Below are 16182 nucleotides of genomic sequence, written 5' to 3'. Positions count from 1 at the left end.
CATTTCTGTAAGCACTCATAAATGTTCACTTGTTTTAACAACTGTATAGTGATGTGTGAAATCAATATGCAGAATGTAAAGACTTCTTTCTTGAACTTTGCTGTTTTTGTAGTGTTGTTACTAACCAAATTCATTTCAATGATGTTCTGAATTTCAATTTTGTCTCTGGATTGTGTGCTTTCATAATGAATGTTTGCCCTTATATCAGAAGTTTTGAAAATGGGTTCATTGAATTCAGGATTTTCAGAACTTTAAATAAGCAAGTTACTGCTGATTGAACCACTTGGATCATTTCTGCCTCCATCATTTCTCCCTTAAATTTTCCGTTTTTGTTTTGTTCGTGGTGATGTGGTATGAAGATGAGCATGTGTTGGTGTTGACTGAATACAAAGGTGGTTTGCTATTGGAAGGACTCTGGCTGTTAAGTTAACTGTGCCTTATTGTGCCATACTCACCATTATAAATGTTTTTCTGTGAACACGGTGATATTGTGTTGCTCAAACTTTTGGAACATTCAGGGTCAATTGTTATTCTTGCACGTTGCCACTCACATCTGTCTGCGTCACCACATGAACACATGAACAAATCGAGTGTAACGCCAGATATAGTCTAAACATGTCAATGATTTTGTCTTTGTCAACATTTGCTATATATTGTGTTTATAGGGTTTGTACACTTAATGAAGTATGTTTAGGGCAGTTGTGTTCAAATTTGGACCTTAGTAGTAGTTTGTTTCAGCAATCTGAACTCAGTCCGTTATGTCCTTCCAGTAGCAGACGTGCCGCGTACTTTCTCATCAGGGTAATTGCATTAGACCGTTTTTCAGATTGTGTCAGTCTTTCCACTACCTCTGCAGCCAACATGTCAGAGCAAGGAAAAGTACCACACGGGTATCGAAAACTGATTAATGTTTTTGTAATTCTAACAATGTTATCACCTTGTCACAGTAGCAAAATAAAGTATATATCCAAATATGACACATGACTCTGTGTGAGTTTTATTGTTTCACTGAAATTTGAACCAAGCTGACACGTTCTGCTGCTGCTAAAAGGGAAATTATTCAAAGGCAGCACATCAGGGCTGCTGTGGCTCAGGGTCAACCACTAATCAGATGATCGGCGGTTCGATTCCCGGCTCCTCCAGTCTGCCTGTTGAAGTGTCCTTGGGTAAGATACTGAACCCCAAATTGCTACTGAAGGCTGTGTCATCGGTGTGTGAATGTGTATACATGCTTAGCTCCTATAACTGATGAGCAGTTGGCACCTTACATGGCAGCTGATGCCATCAGTGTATGAATCAGATATGTAGTATAAAAAAAGCACTTTGAGTGGTCGGAAGACTAGAAAGACGCTATAAGTACAGACATTTACCATCGGTGAGATTACCAGGTTTCTATATGTTATAACACACCCTTCTTCAGCTACACTGTATATACTTATTAAAAAAAATATGGATTTGCCCTCAGCACCCAATTTATTAAAAAATAATCACTCTATTTCCTTACCTTTCCTTTAGTCTACAAAGACATTAAAAATGTTTCCCTTCCAAGAAGAAGTGGTTATTCTGCTACTTAGATAGGAATCATGCTGGATGTACTGGTTAAAAACCGTAATACCTTACGGCAGTGATACGTATTAAAAGAGAAAAAAAAGATTCACACTGGAAACAATTTTTTATACCCATCAGTAAATGTTCAGTAATATCTGGTGGCTGCTATGGAAGGTGCATATTAGCCTTCCAGCGATCTGCACGTGGTGACACTCATTTCTGGACTGTGTGGAGCTGCTGCGACTGACTTGGCTCCTGGCAAATGTTGAAAGGTCGACAAATAAAACTAGAAATTCAATAAAAAATAGACAGATGAATCTGCCTTTATTTTGCCACTCAGGGGCGTCATGCAAGACAAAGTTTTGGGGGTAGGGGGCACAATTCGAGGAGGGGGTATTCATTTTGGGTCATATTCCAAAAGAAAAATAATGACCCACTTTCTGGAGTTTGACTGAAAAGACTTTAAATTTGTCAAAATGAATCAGAGTTTTTGTAGCTCATTAAGTTCACACTTTTGTATAGGGTAGATAGATAGGGTATATTTATATTTATTTAGATCATTTCACTTCAGTTAAGATTAAATCGTTTTATGTATATATATTTAATGTCCATCCAGAAGAAAGGTCACAGAGCTTGATCAAAATATATGCATCTCTATTCAATAATAAAGGAAATACAATATATACAATATACCATGTGGGTACAGTTCAGTCAGGATACAGTGTGCGCCTGGCTTAATTTAATCAGCACAGAAATTGTAATTGTAGATTTTTCAGAATACAACAAACTACCAGGTGAAAATCTGTGTGTATTTCCATTAACAGTCAGCACACACGATCACCTGGATGGGACCAGCAGCTCTCATTACGCTCAAAGTACAACTCGTCCTGCTCTCCTCCTGCATCAAACTCACTAATAATCAAGTGTGAGTGTGTCTGTCATTAATTCTGCCTGGTAACCAACCCCAACCCACATTTTAAAGATTCAAACCTGGACCCCCTCCACCTCTCCGAGTTCCTTCCCCCCATCTCGCTCTCTCATTAGCATGCAATGCTTTGATGAGGCTGCACGTGCCGATGATGGTTGTAGACCCTCAGGCAGAGTTTCAGGCTAGATTTTAATGGGGCGGTAAGGGTCATCGGGAGAGGAGAGAACAATGAGCCTCTCCAGTTTCTTGTGATAGGCGTTTCAGCAGGACCAGGCACCCCATGGTGAGGGGGGGGGGGGGGGGGGCTGTTGGGGCTTGAATGCAGAAGAAGATGACCTTCAAAACAGTGTCAAACTCTATTCCCTGTATTTGCCGAGTTTCAGGTCGGCTGCCTTTGAGTCCTGTTGATTGGCAATTGGCTGTCACACTGACAAACAGGCCAGCCGCACTTCACTAACAATGTTGTGATAATAGGTTAAATAGTGAAGGGATGCAGGCGTCCCAGTGGAGATGTTACCATTCTTTTGATGTGGCATCAAGCTCGTAATTGCCTGACATCTACCTGCTTCCAATTGCTCTCAATCCTGTGATTTCCATTCCTAGCTCTTTTTCTGCACAAACATGAAAACATGAAAACATTTTTATGTTGACCATTTGGCAGCTTCTATTTCTTTCCTGCTCCTCTTATACTGTGAAAGTGTATCTGGATAGAAGCAGCAGGCACATGTAACACATGTCTTCTATGCTGTATCCAGGAATTCCCTCATGTAAACACTTTAAGTCTTCATGTATTTTTGTTATTTCTGAGGAGTTTTGCCTGTTAATTAAAATAAATGAAGAGCTAAAGTCTAAGTACTTGTTTATTAAAATAGGATCGGGTCTCGCAGCAGAATCTTTGCTGCTAGGATTCTTTTAACACTCAAAGAGCAGAGCCTCTGGCAAACCCAACAATTTGCTAGAAATCAATTCCCTCTGACTGAATGTGTGCATTGGTATCCCAGTTTGTACGACTTTTCATGACTCACCTTTCTCTATAAGACTTTTTGCTTAGCTTTGGAGTCTCTGTTCTGAATAGATAGAGACAATTTTGCTTTTAGACTTGGTTGGATAACACTTGTTCATTTCAAACATTCTCTGTCTTTAAATTAAAATGAAGATTTGTTTTAGAGATCTTCATCACATCCAATCATTGTCGTCAATGACGACATTTCATGATATATTTTTGACCTGCTGAACATTGAATATTGAGAGTTTCTTTTATCCTAAACGTCTCAACTTGCTTAATTACCAAGAGTTGGATGAGAAGATTGGTAACATTCTCATCTCCCATTTAACCCTCTAGGGTCCAAGCAATCGCCCATGATTGCAAAAGCAACCCTAACCCTAACCCCAGAGGGTTAATATAAGGATACAACTGATAGCAGTTGGAAAGAATTCGGACTCCATACGAACAACTTTTTGGGTGCAGTGACTCACTCTTGACAAGAAAATGATTCCTTGCATCACAGCAAAACTGTTGACTTGTGGAACCAATGAAAGATTTAAGACATGAGGCTTCTCTGCTTTTCAGAAATCACTGAGGACCATCTGTCATATCAAAAGCTAACAATTACAAACTGCCTCAGCAAGTACAAAGCTAATATTATGTGCCTCTAGTCTTACAGAATATGTACTGAAGCTAAAACAGAGGAAAATCTGACTTGGAAGAAAAAAATGCTCTCCAAGCATCCGTGAACAACCCTGTTGTCATGTTGCACATAGCAATTGTGTGAATGAAACCAATAAACGTCGGCCCCAAGGCGTTCTGACCCAAACTGGACCTCAAACCGTTATGCCTAAAAGCTACAAGCTGCTCTGGTGTCTCAACAAGACACGCATTAACCTTTCCTCCGTTATTTTTCTGTGGAGATCTCCCACTTTGAAGTGCTTCCATTTAACCTTCATTTAACTTTTGTGTCATGCACTCCCAGGCGCCCCACTTTGACAGCGGAAGCCTTTAGAAGTCAGAAAAGGCCTGCGGCTATAGATGGCATATCAGCACATCTGTCTGCTCCAGCACCAGGTTGTAGAGTGAAGAACTGGCTGTTCGTTCTCCTGCTAGTGTTCTGCCACTGTCTGACTGGATCGCACTGTACTTTAGTGTCAGGAAGACACTTTGAAAAGACATTATACTGATCTTAAAGGGGCAAGGAGTCTGACTTTTACTGGAAATGAATCAGACCAAGCCAGCAAAATGCTGAAATGCTGAAAAATGCAAGCTATAGCAAACATTCCTACTAATACATGTTAATTATATAACTTTTTAAAAATGCATTTATCTGAATTTGTATTAATTGATTTTATTGACCATTTGAGGGCAACAAGCTGTAAACACAATAGTAACGCAACAGCAGTTGCCTAATTGGACATCCAGCTGACACAGATCAACACTAGCATTATTATGAAGTTGTGTTAGTGAGTGAACACTATTCACTTTTGCAGTTCTTAACCTTTTAAATGTTCCACTATGTTCACCACCTAATCACTAACTGTGAAAGCTAGTGTACAGTTGGTTTATCAAAGCTTTTTGGATAAATACTGTTGAAATTATGCTGATGACAGCAGTGAAACTGAATCAATAAATGCATTAAAATCAAAACAATGAGCTGAGAGAAGATAAAATGCAGAGTTGAATAATCACTTTTTGTAGGTTTCGTCACTATGAGACCTCTTTCTCAGTCAAATGATCCATTGTTGATATATAAAAAAATGCATAGTGCCAAATTAAGAATTGAAGGAACAATATTTAAAGGGCAGTGGGTAATTCCTGGACACATAAAAAAATAGAGGGGCAAAATTTCATCTCTTCCTACCCTCGATGAGTTAGGATCAATCATTGCTATACTAATTTAGTTCATTATAGTAAAGTAAAGCTGTAATCAAGTAACCAGGACATAGTTTCAGCGTTTGAACAGGTAGACCAACTTCCTCCCTCACTTTTCTCCAAGCAATTTTTTGTCCAGCCTTTGTCTAAACATGAATGACAGAGAGTTGGCTGCCTACAGACTGCTGCAGACAGGTTGAGAATCGAGATTGAAGATAAATCCACTTTTTAATCCCAAAAATAAACCCTCCTCCTGCTGGTAAACAGCTCCAGATCAGAGACGAATCCGGCGTGACTCTAGGTGTTTATCCCTCAAGAAGCTCTGACTCTGCCCCTGCTGTCTCTTCCTAGATCCCCCTGACTCACTCTGGTCTCTCGAGGCACAAGCATTATTGCAAATAACTGACATTAGCAAGCTATTAATTTATCTTGTTAATGTCAGTAAATATCTGTGCATCTGTACAATACCAGATGTCATTGACATAACATCATAGCAGTTACGTCTTTACTTTCTGGTGATTCAATAGTCTTAAACTATAATTCCAGTCCAATCTTACATAATTGCCCCTTCAAATTACTTGAGGTCGTCTAAAACTTTCTGCTGATGGACAGCTACACATTCCTCCACCTCAAGCCAAAAGAACAAGTGATGAAGCAGCACTATTATTCAGCGATTTTACATTATGTAGGGAGAGATTAAGAAAGGGAGTAAAGAAAGAGAGGGGTTGACATGCAGCAAAGGTGCATGGGCTGGAACTGGAACAACATACTCACTTCACTACATGGCACATCCCTGGAGATAACTTCCTGGATTCACTTGGATTAACACATTTCTTTCAAACCCAAAGCATGAAGTTCTTGTGCCTAAACCCACCCAAACACGGGTGTTTCATGTAGTGCTGTAGACCTGCTGTGGTGACCTACTTGTTGCAGTAAGGACTCAGTCTTTGTACATGTGGCAAGCAGTCTACCAGCTGAGCTATCAGGGTGCCACATTTACTGTTTACAATCATTTTCTGTTGTCATGCTGTGATTTCTATATTTACATCCGTGTCATGGTTTTGGGTTTCTTGTTCATCATTTCCTGTTTTATTTTCTAATTCTCCCTTGTTGTGTTTCCCGCCAGTTTTCATTGTCTCTTCTAGTCTGATTTGTTTCACCTGTGTCTTGTCATCTTGCCCTTACTTGTGTATTTGTTCCCTGCGTTCTTCGGTATCACTTCAGGTTGTCTGTTATCTGTTCCCCAGTCCTGCTTTGTTCAGTATTTGCGCTTCTCCTTGTGTTCCTGTCAGTATAGTGTATCCAAGTTTTGTATCTTTTCCATCATTGGACGGTTTATTGGACTTTTCTTTGATTGATGGATTTGTTTTTGCTTGGACTTCTCAGCCACTTTTTGTGTTTACTACATAGACACTACTCCTGTGGCGGCTGTGGCTCACAGGCAGAGCGGGTCGTCCACTAGTCAGATGATCGGCGGTTCAATCCCCGGCTCCTCCAGTCTGCATGTCGAAGTGTCCTTGGGCAAGATACTGAACCCCAGATTGCTCCTGAAGGCTGTGCCATCGGTGTGTGAATGTGTGTGAATGGTTAGATCCTCAAACCGATGACACCTTGGCACCTTGCATGGCACCTTGCATGGCAGCCAATGCCATCCAGATAGTGTAAAAGCACTTTGAGTGGTCGGAAGACTAGAAAGGCGCTATATAAGTACAGTCAATTTATCATATAAATATCGAGGTTGTATGATGTCACACACAGGTTTCTGAAGGTCCATATGTGAAGGTCAGAGTGTGATGGCTCTGGCTGTCACCACCTTGGCAGTCCTGCCTTTGCTGCCTTCCGGCTAATCTAAAAAACGAGCTTCACTTCACAGCCACAGAGGTTGCCCCTTGCTTTACAGTCCTGTCCTGTAAGTTATTGAAGATACGTTTTGTTCTCTTACCTTCACGTCTGCATTTGGGTTCGCTTCTTGAACTACACTGAACGATTTGTCGCACTGTGACGCCACTTTAATTCACAATTTTAGAAATGCTCTTACAATTTTCTGCTAATTTTATGATTTATGGCTTTAAAATCATTTGGCTTTCCTTAACTTCACAGTGCTATTTAAAACGTTCTTTATTCATTTAAAAGCTGCACTACTCTCATGTCTGTTTTTATCTCAAATTTAACTTTTTTATATGACATCATTCATTTCCCTGTGGCCCAAATGTGTAAAATATATACTATAAATATTGTACCCAAATATGAACTAAAACTTGCTTTATATAAGCTGAAATATCTGACCATCCAGAGCCTGATCTATACAATCCACATGCTGTGTGCTCATATGTTCATGTAGCTCTTTCCTCATGATGTTGATAGTCTTCTTTGTTCTGACTGTTAATTCATTCAGTTCATCAGCATGAGTCGGTGCAGGTGACAAACCCTTTCTTTTCCGTAATCTCACTGCTGAAAATCAGCTGGGATTTTGACACTGACTCCAGATTTTCCATCTAATTGCAGTTTTTATAGCTCTCTAATAGACATATTAACCAAACAAGTCTTCAAACCGAGCGCTTTGATTAGGGTTACACGAGCGTGACTGCTTTTTGTAGCATCATCCAGTGCTGGAGGGAATAATGAGCCCAGAAGGAAAATCTTCTTCTTTTTTTGAGCATATGAGGTTGTGACTGGGTTTCTCTGGGTTTAGCAGAGATGAAGTCAGACGGTGAAGATCTGCTTTACTGCTTTGATCTGGCCTGTCTTCCCACTTAACTTCTGATGACACTGCACTTAGAGAGGGGCAGCGAGAATGTGAAGCCCCCCCCCCCCCCCCCCCCCCTCCGACTTTCACCTCAAATGCTCTTAATATTGAGCCCATATGGAAAAATGCAGTTTCTCAGCTGCTTAAGAGGCAGGTGAAAGGGAAAATGTTTCACCAATCAGAATTTGAGCTAACTGTGCAGAAGCAGTCTTGACGCAATATCTGTGAGACATGCCTGATTCTATATATTCAGTGTATAGCTTGAGCCTTTTTGTAAGGCTGTATGCCACATTTGCAGATGCAAAGCTTCAGCCTGCACGTAGAGGGCACTCTTAGCTCGGTTTTCTCTGCAGTCCCACCATGTAATACCACTGGGAAGTTATTTATAGAGGCTGGCTTCAAAGGAGGAGAGAGAGCAAGTTTTATTGAGGTGATTTTGCTTTTGTGTGAGACAGAAAGGACAGCTTGGTGTCTTTTGTCTTCAACTTCAATGACTGCCTTGGCGTTTCCTAATCTCTATCATTTAGGAAAAGAAAATGAGCACAAATTAAGGTCTGAAATGTTTTGTAAATGTTGTGGCAACAGGAGCATTTTTCAAAGTCCACCCTGAAGGTGGATTCTCGTTTGATTTTTCAACTGTTCGCTTTAGATGAAGAGCAAATTGCGCTGTCATCACACACAGACTTTCTCTGGCTTTATTGACAGTGAGTGGGAGGCCAAATTTGTGGACTCCTGTCACTGCTGAGGGTGAATTTCCTGGTTTATGGGCAGGTTTTGTGCTGCACAACTGTCATCCTGACTATGAAATAAGCCTTGGGTGTAAAAGCTCAAAAACAAGCAAATAAACTCTTTGGAATCAATCATCGTCTCAGTGTCGCTGTCCAGTGCAGGTTTTCCAATTATTCATCATTCTGATCGGCCTTATCAATTTAGGGAAGAGTCGGCTGTCCATAGTTCCTTATAAAATTCTGCGTCTATAAATCAATTTTAGGCACCAGCACAAAAACCACAAACAAACGAGGCTATCTGCAGGAAGACGGGCAGCTTCTACCAGTGAAACACCAAAATTTATGTCTCCCAAAAATTGCCTTTCCTTGGCAGTGTGTCCTTGTTTTGTCCTTGTGTTGTTATTCTGCTTCACAAGGAAATTATGGACTTTAATAACCAACAAACAGACTGCACATCAGCATCTGACACGTTCCTCTTAAAGTCACCGGTTTCATGTGTTGAGAAATTAAGGTTAGAAATGAGTTTGATCTGGTAATTACGTCAAAACGAACAAAGTTGTTTTCATTTCTTTGTTGTCAGATGAAATGTTTTTCTTCAGGAACATAACAAACAGGTTTTTTGTACCCAATTTCATTCATTTCAGTGAGTGGTGGACTGCAATTTTGAGATATTTGAGAGATTTTAAGGCTATTTTTTAAATCTTTGTTTGCTACACTATTAAACGGCTATATTTACTTTGGTTATGTGGACTGTAGATACAAAACATCTTTTAATCAAACTTTGGTTGCTAACTAGTAGTTTTATAGTGTGAACCTGATCCAGGGAGGTGGTCCAGTTTATTATCCAACGTTGGTTAGTAGAATTCTTGGCAGAGAAGATCTTTGTTGCCGTCTTGTGGGTCCCTCCACATTTACCTCGGAGTTTCCACCAATATTGTGATGGACTTCGTCGACATGTGGAGCATGGAGGCATGGAGGAGCATTTACAAAGGGGTGAATTGATAATGAGTGTCGCACAGTCATATGCCATCATTGTCCATGGGTCACAATAGTCACGCCGAGGCAAAAAAACAAAAACAGAATCAGAGATGCTGCTGGGACTGAACCAAAACATTAAAGTCACACACCAGAAAATGAACTGAAAGACACTTAAATGCTTCACAAAGTTTTGTTAGGGCAAGTGCAATGAGATTATCATTAAAACGCCAAAACCCCACTGGGCACATCGCGGTCACGCCGCTGCTTTGGTCTCCTTTAAAACTCCATGACTGCCAGCTCAAGATGCTCTGTGCAAATTGACCAGATACACATGGTCATTTGATTTAGTGTTTACTTAGAAATTTGGATTATAGCAGCTTTAAGTCATTATGTAGCTTGTTGTTGTTTTATCTTAATAAATCAGTAAGTTATTAAGTCATTTCTATTTGACAGCAGGAAGCATAAACTGTTAATTTGAACAGACCAAAATCTGTTCATGTTATTGATTTTAATTTGCAGTTATGGTATGGCAATAGTGAAAATGTGAACAAACAAACAAACAAAATAGCAGAGAGGCCAGACAACAGTCTGACAGGATAATAAAACAATCACGATATTGAAGGAGACAGTAAAGTAGGACAGGCAGGAGCTGGCGGGACACACACTGAGAACTGTGGAGAGCAAACAGCATAACAAATAAGAGCAGCAACAACAAGGACGTCACAAACACACCATTAAACACAAAGCTACAGTATCTGCTGACATCAGAAGATCAGAAAACAGAACAAGTCATTCATCACTGACAGAGCATCACCGGGGCATTTTTTACTTTATTTAACCTTTGTTTAGCCCGGTACGGAGATTAAGTACGATTTATCAAAGAAATGACAGCGAGGCAGGAGGGAGGAGGCTAATTGTGTTTGAAAGCTAATGAAAAAAGGATAAAACCAAGTAATAATATGTATCCTCAGAATAGCCATGTTCTAGTTTATGTTACTCAAGTGTTTCCAGCTCTTCTTTAAGAAAAATCCCATTTTTAATTTTAGACTACTGTGTGAAGCACGCGCACAACTGGGAGATAAATCACAGCTGAGACGGGTGTTAAGAAAAAAAAACTACACCCCCGACACACAGAGGAGGTGGGGTAAAAAAAAGAGAAAACATCAACAAACAAACAAAAGCAATAGATGACACAGACTTTTGTCTTGGTTTCAGACGCTCGTGTCATTAATCATGTCCTTCACCCCGGCAGCGCTGAGATTATGTGCTCGGCTGCCAAAGTTGGGCAAAAGTAGGGCACCAGTTTAGTATTTAATTACAATCAAACTGCTGACATCCAAAGTAATATGCTGCAAGTCACAGCACTTTCTGCGACGCTTCTCACGCTCATCTCTATCTGTGTTTCAGCAGCGGCCGTGAAAAGCACCGCGCACTGTCTGTTTCTGTTCTAATTTATGACTCAACTGTTTTACATAACCCTAAATAAAACACAGAGATCCCAGCATCCACCCAAGTTTGACTCAGATTGTCCTTTGCATGTGAATCATTGTAGTTATTCAAGATCTCAATTGGGAGCAGATGTATAAATATTGACTGAATCATGCAGAGGTCTGAGCCGACTTCTGATCTGTCCGTCATATAATTATACTCGTCCACCCTGCAGGAGTGACACTACGGGAAGTTGGAATGCGCTGGAAGAGTTCACTTCAGGCTCAGGTGCCAGCACGTCTCCAGCCCTTTCCATATTGCTCTTTTCCACCTCTCAGCTTGCTAAAAACCCATCCAGCTTCACTTAACGTCAGATCACATCATCATGATTCCCGAGTGTGCACACTCTTTGCAAAAATTCAGGAAGGTTTCTTACTGACGTTTCTTGAAATGCAAACACAGGTTTGAGGAGGACACGAGGATGCTTTAATCACAGAGTCAGTTTTTCCTGACGAGTACGCCGCCTCCTGACCTATCACACTGCATGTGGCTATACTTAGGCATGTCCTGCCTACGGGGCAAGGTTACCCAGAATTCATACAGCAGCAGGTTGCATCTTTCATGCCATGACGTGAGGTAAAAAGGTCACCTGTCTGGGCACCATGTCGGACTGTGGATGAACAAACACATACTCTCTCTCTCTTGCTATGTGCAGTGAAACTGCACCAGCCTCTGAGGTTGTAATTCATCACACGGCTGATGTTGTGGTATTTTTTTTGTTTGTTTTAGTTGTGCAAGATATCTGCACACGTTAACAATACCTTTGCCACAGACATCAGCAGGAAGTATTTTATGTCTTAAAGCTCCCTAGTCTCTATAACCTACCATTCATTAGGTATTTAGAGTTTAGAGCTCAGGATCAGGACTGTGTCAGTGTGCTTTGATCAGATTGGATTGACCTGGAAACATAAATAAACCATGACTATCATTACATTTTGATTGAAATATTGTTATATAAACAGACAACCTTATGAAATAACCAAAATGCTCCAATTAAGGCAGGAAATTGTGTTTTCATTTAGGATTACATCACTCATTGTACTACTCAAGAAGCTGATTGAAAAATAGATTTTCAGGGCCTTTAAGTTACACAAAATTCATACTGACCTCACTCTCACTGCCTGGTGCTTGATGAAAACTTTCAGTGTGAAATGTGTTCCTTTATTGAACAAACCAAAGCATAAGTAATGTGTGAAAATCATTTTGCAATATCAGGATAACAGTGCCAGACAAGAACACTGACAGTGTCTGCAACCTCCCTCAGATTATGTTCATTTCATGTTCAGTGCTAATGTTTTCAAACTTCTTTCTTTCTAAAAAAATATTTGCATGGTAACTACAGCATCATTTGAAAGGATTATCATTATGGTAAATATATGGAAGAACATTCACTTTTATCTATCCCTAAATTCTTTTTTAACACACATAGGTCTGAAATACCACCATAAAAACACTTCCAACATGTCATTGCAAATGTGTTTGTAGCACCACATAGCGCAAGTTAGGGGTTTGCTAGGAGATCAATGACCACAAGGTGAATTGGCACCTCTACAGCTATCCGGTCTATGCTTCATGCTGTGGTCTGCACTGGACTTGAACTGGCCACCCTCCAGTTCCCAAACCTGAGCTACTGCAGCACTGGCTGGTTGTGGTTGGTTCAGGTTAGACCTTGGTTAATGTTCGGGGAGGTTGGTAAAGGTTGGGCAAACATCTTTTTGTTTTTGTTTTTTTAAAGAAAACATTAATTCCAGATTTGTGACAAGACTTGAGTTCTGGTCTTCCTGCATGAACCTCCACACATTCTGCTTCTTTACATAAAGGGCATATTGTTTCCTACGGAAGTGTATTGCATTAAAAAAAATAAACCTCTGTTTTTTCCGAGTAATTCATTTTATTTCCTGTTTTTCTGACAATTTTTTTTTATGTTTTTCGTGGTCATTTTTTTTCTGAATTATCAAGATACTTCGAAATCCCACGAGAACATTCAACCTGCAAGTGACTCCCGTGGATCTATGGTGACTCCTGCTCTGCACATACATGCCCCATCTACAGCTTTCTACCATACTGGGTCAACAAAGGCAAGGCATGTAATTAGGTACACACAGGGTATGATACTCTTGTTACGTTTGAGACTTTATTGTAAGCCTAACATCATGACGAATGGCTGGTTCTACTCGTGCCAAGCCAATATAATGAAAGAAAGGTGATGTCCAGCCTGATGGAAACAAAACTGTTAGCTTACCTGACATGTTCTTCTATTCCTTACCTGCTACATTGAGCAATAGGCTTATAATAGAGGGATAAATAACAAATAAAAAAATAACAAGAGTATCATACCTTGTGTGTAACTGTAACTGTAATTACATGCCTTACTTTATTGAAAGAAAGTTGAAGATGGGGCATGTATGTGCAGGGCAGGAGTCACTCAGGGGTGTTAAACTCAAATTTAAAAAATTGCAACAAGTCGAGGGCTTGGGTTCAACGTTTACTGAAAATTTATTGAAACGACCTTATTGCACATATTGAACCTGGAACTGACGAGGCCTATAGAGTATTGCCTATAAAACAATATTAATTATGAAATCCAATCCACTCTTTTGACCGCACATTGCAGGCGTTCCATCTGTTGTCAGTCCCACAAGTTTATCCCACGGCAGCCCCATTTTATCTACACATCTGGACGCCTCTTCAAAGACAACTTTCCCCGTAGTTGTGCCATGCATTGAGCGTAATCCCCAAAACTCCTGTTACGCGCAAGCTTGAGTCCACTCCACGGATGAAAATTGACAGCTGGGCAGTATCAGAAGTGTCGGTGCTCTCATCCACAGCAAGGGAGTATGCAGTGAAATCTTTTCCCCTTCCCACAAGCTGTTGTTGGAGATTGGGAGCAAGGTGACGCACACGGTCAGCAATGGCTGTTTCGGCTCAGGCTCACATTTAAAAATGCTTACCTTTTTACTGGGCACACGGCGTCACAAACTTTAATTATGCAGTTTTTGACAAATCCCCCCTCGGTAAAGTGCCGGGCTGATTTTGCAACCTCTTGGCCTTAACAGCAGCCTCGCTTTGTGATTTGGCTTTAGAGAAGACAGCCTGCTGTGACACCAGGCTTCTTTTTAACTCCTTCTGTAGCCTTTGTGTCGTGTCCAGATGCTCGTATCTGTCGTGGTGCTTCGTTTCATAGTGTCTTCTTAGGTTGTATTCTTTCATTACATCCACACTGTCTCTGCACAGAAGACACACAGCTTTGTCCTTTACATTTGTCCAACATATACGCTGCCTCCCACCTGTCTTGAAAACCAGTCCACCTTTCGTTTAACCATTTTTTGGGGAGAGGGACAGTTAAAAGTTGACACAAGTGGTGTGTAATACCATAAGACTGCAGATGAATGAGTTAGGCGCGCGTTCGCGGACCCGTGATTGACGTGTCGACGCACGGGCGGTGCATTGTGGGATTTGTAGTATTATGGTGGTGTGTGCAATATACCGGCGGGCCAGCTCTAATAGTGAATAGATTTTATCATGCGGGCCAAAGATAATTGAGTTTGACACGTGCCATAGATCCACGGGAATCACTTGCACTTGGGATTTCGAAGTATCTCGATAATTCAGAAAAAAATGACCACGAAAAACTGAAAAATAATTACTCCGTAAAAGTCCAAAAAACAGGGAAAAAAAAATACTCAGAAAAACAGAAAAATAATTACTCCGTAAAACGAAAAAAAAAATGTCCAAAAAACAGGGGAAAAAAATACTCAGAAAAACAGAAATAATTCCCCCGAAAAACAAACCAAAAAATAAATTACCGGTACTCAGAAACTGGAGTTTTTTTTCTTGTTTTTTTTTTCAAGTGAATGCAATATGCTTCAGTAGTTTCCTGTGATGTTGACACTGGACATAAATAATGAGGCGTGGAATTTATAAGGATACTCTGCTGGGCTAGGTGTCCAGCTAGCAGTTCATAGAAAGAACAGTTAAGGTAAACCTCTAGGGAAAGGGGTTTAGCTTAGCCTCTGGAAAAAATGACATCAAGGACAAATGTTGGCACGGGACTCATAAAGTGAAGAGGGTAGTACTATCAATACACTTCCTGTCTCAGAGAGAATTGGATTTGCAATTTCAGCATATCTCTTTGCTAATCATCTACCCCTAATTGGCAGAAGTAGAAGCCATTTTCCCCGTAATGAACACCTCTCTGCTCATTACATAAAGAACAGTAGGGCATAAAAATGAATCACTTTCAATGTGTTCCCCAAATTACCCCACAGATAGAGCTCTTTCTCAGCTGCTGCACTGAATCTTCCAGCTTCTAACAGCAGAGCGAGCGCGGCGCTGCTTCACGAGGTCAGGTAGCATCAGTGACTTCCCCTCCTCAAGTTTACTCCCTGGGAAGAGGACCAACTCTTCCCCTGAACCTCTTTGCCTTTTATGGATCTGATGTGCTCTCCCTCACCCATTAGCTTGCCTGATGGTAACATGGCCTCCTTTGCAGAGCGGCTCACCCTCTGCTCAGCTCTGTGGAGTTTAGTTCAGGTGGGAAAACCTAAAACTTTAAATGCACCTGCAGTCTGTTAAACAAGTGTTAGATCATGAGTTAGGGTGTAAAAACTCTCAGTACATTTAAAAATAGTTTGACACTGACGCTGTGTTGGTTGGATCATATTCACTAAAGGTACAGATTATTATGCTTAAGGAGGAACATGTGGTGATCATTTCAGGCATAAAATTAGCCAAATCTTCCATGCATGCCTCCATATTGTAGGAGCCATAGAGCAAGTGCGGCAGAGATTTCCATTGGCCAAACAAAGCCGAGAAACTTCTGGTTTCTCTCTCTACTAACTTAAATGGAGATAAAACTGAGCAACTCCTTTAGACTTAACCAATGTTATCGGGCCAAATGGAT

Source organism: Larimichthys crocea, chromosome XII (genome assembly GCF_000972845.2).
Source record: "Larimichthys crocea isolate SSNF chromosome XII, L_crocea_2.0, whole genome shotgun sequence".
Classification (NCBI taxonomy): domain Eukaryota; kingdom Metazoa; phylum Chordata; class Actinopteri; family Sciaenidae; genus Larimichthys; species Larimichthys crocea.
Note: the sequence above shows the minus strand (reverse complement) of the source record.